At 51.0% G+C, this 4,093-nt stretch overlaps 1 long non-coding RNA gene across 1 annotated transcript; it reads left to right on the plus strand.

Moving 5' to 3' along the window:
• The first annotated feature begins 617 nt into the window (after positions 1 to 617).
• Positions 618 to 2,746, plus strand: LOC142077268 (uncharacterized). The gene is made up of 3 exons (XR_012671673.1): positions 618 to 1,434; positions 1,600 to 1,953; positions 2,723 to 2,746. It is a non-coding gene; the product is annotated as an uncharacterized LOC142077268 (long non-coding RNA).
• The last annotated feature ends 1,347 nt before the right edge of the window (positions 2,747 to 4,093 follow it).

The following is a 4,093-nucleotide window of genomic DNA, read 5'->3' on the forward strand; positions in this document are numbered from 1 at the left end:
ATGCTGATTTTAAGCGTTCGAATCGCGCTAGCTTTTAAAGGACGTGTTGTATTTCGAGCTGACCCATTTGCCTAGCATCCTCCTTTAGCTCAACTACTACCCTATCCCTTATCCTGACTGAATTCCTCTGCTGCCTTCGGTGCTATTTTTTTAATAGGCTGAAATATCCGTTGAGATTTTTGTTTTTCAGATGTCTCGCTGTAAGCGTCCCGTGATGCTCAAGAGAGACCCCCCAGCCCAGGTTTGCCTGCCGGTCGTTAGGCGTGCTGACGGTAAGGGGCCAGCTGCCAGCCTGCGGGACGGGGGCTGGGGGGGGGCTGCAAGCGTTTGGGGGGGCTGCCCCTCCTTTATCTTTCCAGCAGAGCCCCCCTTTTTGGCGGGGGTGCGTGTGTGCATACGTAAACGGCATTATTAAAGTAACGAGCTGCCGGTTGGGGCCGTTTCCCTCATTTTGTGCCTTTTTGGGGGCTGAAAAAAAGGGGGGGTTGGGGGACCTGGGGGGGGCGATGATGTCATTTGGGGCACCCCAACATCACCGGGGGGGGTGATAATGCTGTGGAGGAGCAGGTGAGTGGGGAATGGGGGGTCATGGGGGGGGGGGGGTGTCGTTCCCCCCCAAAAAAAGGGGGTCACAGCCCAAAAATGCCTGAAAATTCACGGGGGGTTTCAAAAATTTTTAAAAACTGTAAATATATGTGTGAGGCCTTGAAACAGAGAAAAATCTCTCATTGTTATATATATTGAAAAATAATATTCATTTATATGTACAAAAGGATTTCAAAATAAGAACCTATATCTGCCATATTATATAAAGGATTTTAGAGTATAAAAAAATTTGAAAGACATATATAGGGTTTTAAAATACAAAAATAACTCGCGTACATATAAATTAAAAAATAAAGGGCTTTAAAATGCAAAAAGGATGATATATTTTATATATGAAGGAATTTAAAGTAGAAAAAAGTCTGAATAGATATAGCTATCTACACTTACATGTTACATAGAGAGTCTAAATAGATACTATATGTAATCTAAGAGATAATATATAAGTGTAAATAGATACCTAAGTCTAAAATCTAAGTCTATAAAGATATAGGTGTAAATATACGTAAGTGTAAATAGAGAAGTCTATAAAGACATTTAAGTGTCAAAATATGTAAGTCAACAGATATATAGTCTGAACAGGTATTACATATAATAAGTGGGAAATAGGGAGGATAAGTGGGAAATAGGGGGGTATAAGTGAAACATAAATATATGCTCTAAATATATATATATGTATGTGTAAATACATTAAGTGTAAATGTCTATGATAGATAAGGTTTTTAAAATGCAAAGAAACCCTGTTTATAGGAAGGATTTAAAAACTCTTCACCCCCCACCCCCCCCGAAATACCTCTCTATTGAAGATATAAAAGCGCTTTCAAAAGCTGCGTCTTCCCTGTTCTCCTTTTCCGCCGTTTCCCATCCTGATTTGGGGCCAGTTCCCCCAACAGGGACTTTCCCCTGCAGGGCCGCGCACAACAGAGCGGGACCTGCCGCGATGGCATAAAAATACCACAAAACCCCTGATTCAGGGCCTGCAAGGGGTGAAAAAAGAACCCCGCAATTTTGGGGGAAAAATACCCAACTTGGAGCTCCCGGGAAAGCCAAATCCACCTGGATTTGTACAGCTGGAAAGCAGAAAAACGCCCATTTTCATGCACAAAACCAAAAGCAAAAATCGCCAATTTTTGTTGTGAAAAAGCGTTGAAAAACCTCCAAATTGAATATTTTGGAAAAGGAAAAAGCCCCAATTTTTATACTATAGAAAAGCAAAAAACCCCCCCAATTTGGGGAAAATTTGGGGTGAAACACCAGCCATTTGAGGGGCATCGCTCGTGGTTATCCAGTGCGGGTTATCCAGTGAGGGTCAGTTATCGGGAACGGATTATCTGTTGCGGATTATCCCAGGTGAGTTATCTGCTGTGGATGGTCCCGGGCGGACCCCCTGGCGTAGGTCACCCCCACGCATGTCCCCCCACCCATGTCTCTACCCACACACGCCCCTCCCAGTGTCCGCCCCGCCTTTCCCATGCGAGGTTTTTCCCCCGTGCGTGCAAGGTTTTCCCCGTGACGCGCCCCCCGTATCCCCTGCCCTCCTGCCTCGTGCCCGCACTGCCCTCCTCTCTCGTCTCCCTCCTCCCACCCCCCCGTGTTCCGCACTGCCTCCCCGTAACCCCTCTGCCCCAGACCCCTGGGGTGCTGCCTGCCCCGCCAACCTGCCCGTTGCCCCGCCCAAACTCTGACACCCCCCTCCCGCTCCCCCGCACCCCGCTCCCACCCCACTCTCCCTCCTCCTGCGTTTTGGGTTTGTGCTGAAAACAGCATTGATGACGCAGGGGTGTGTTAGTTCCTGCTGAGCAGCGCTTGCACGGCGCCCGGGGCTGTTCTGCTCCTCGCCCTGCCCTGCCAGCGAGCAGGCTGGGGGTGCGTGAGGGTTTGGGAGGGCGCACTGCTGGGAGAGCTGACCCCGACGGACCCAAGGGATATTCCAGACTGTATGATCTCATGAAATAAAACTAGGGGGGAGGTTGGCAGGGGGGCCGCTGCTGGGCTGCGACTGGCTGGGCATCGGTCGGTTGGTGGCGAGCAATTGTTTTCATTTGTACCGCTTGTCTTTCCTGGGTTTTTCTCTCGGTTGTGTTCCCCCCCCCCCCCCCGCTTTCCTTTTCCAAACAAGTGGAGTTTTTTCACTTTTGCCCTTCCAATTCTCTACCCCATCCCACTGAGGGGGGAGCGAGTGAGCGGTTGCGTGGTGCTTAGTTGCCGGCTGGGATTAAACCATGACACAAGGTGAGTTGCAAGCTCTGCCTGGCTAAATACTTTAGGCTCTCCGTGTTATTCCTACCGTCTTGATAGGCCATCCTTGTTCTTTCCCGCTGCTTTCAAGTGCCTTGTGCTCCATAAGCAGTCTGGGAAGTATGGTTGTTGCAGAAACTGCTACACGCTGTGACTCCTTCTCAGGTTGTTAGCTTTGCCCTTTGTATGGGCTACCGAGGTCGTCGGCTCTGCACGGGACACAGGCAGCCCGCAGAGCTTGACGCCAAGCCATTCCTTTCCCCTCGGCGCAGCAGCGGTTCTGCCGCTGCTACAGGCAGCCACTCGCTCGAGGGCGAGGGGCTGGGATGACGACAGGCTGCTGCACGCTTCAGTCGAACTGAGACGCCGTTCTCTGGGGAGCCGGTGCAAGGAGAGCTCAGGTACGTTCTGTACTGCCGATGGCCCTTCACAAGGGAAGCGTGCTTTGGTTTTAGCAGAAAAAGGTGTCAGTCACAGGCAGCCACCTATCGCTGTGCACAGCTCAGCTATTTGGCAGGTGTCCGTCTTGCTCAAGTAGAGGCGTATTCCTCACCTTGCAGTCTCGATGGCAAAACCATCGGGGTTCAAGTTACAAAAGCCTTTTGACATCGGAGCGAGATGGCAGCTGGGTTTCTACCAGCACCGTACTTAGCTGTGTGGCCAGCTGAAAATGGCTCGCAGGCCAGGAGATATGCAGAGGGGTCTAAAATAAAGAAACCAAGTGTTGAAGTGATTGTTTCAAGGAGGCAAATTAGGCAGTTAAAGGAACCGAGCTGCTCCCCTGTCACGTTGGCAGAACAGCCCCTCCAGCCCACTAAGTGCTGCGTGTTGCAGGCAGCAAAGTGCAACTGTGACGCTTGCTGGCAGGAGCGGCAAGGAGTGCAGAGCTACGCGCCCTGTACAGAGCAAGGATGGAACCTGCCGGGCTCTACGGTCATCTGCTGAGGACGCCTAATACACAGGCAGGCCTCTTGGCTTTCCCTGCTTCATTTCTAATTCCTTTGCACGCTGGAGGGCAGGGTGGTAGGTGACGTCGTGCAGTGTCTCTCCTCCAAGTGACAAGCCCTGTGTGGCAAGCCTTGTGCGTGTGCAGGATGAGGAGAGCGGAGTGCTGATAGCACAGAGGTTGAGGAAAGGTGCAAACACCACAACAAAGCCCCAGGACCACCAGCGTATCGCTCGTTTGCAGGTCAGCCACTGGCACCGGGTCTGCTCAGAAGCGCGGTTTCCTGATGGACATAGCTGCCCCTCC

The sequence above is a fragment of the Calonectris borealis genome, unplaced genomic scaffold, assembly GCF_964195595.1.
Source record: "Calonectris borealis unplaced genomic scaffold, bCalBor7.hap1.2 HAP1_SCAFFOLD_190, whole genome shotgun sequence".
In the NCBI taxonomy this organism is placed as follows: Eukaryota; Metazoa; Chordata; class Aves; order Procellariiformes; family Procellariidae; genus Calonectris; species Calonectris borealis.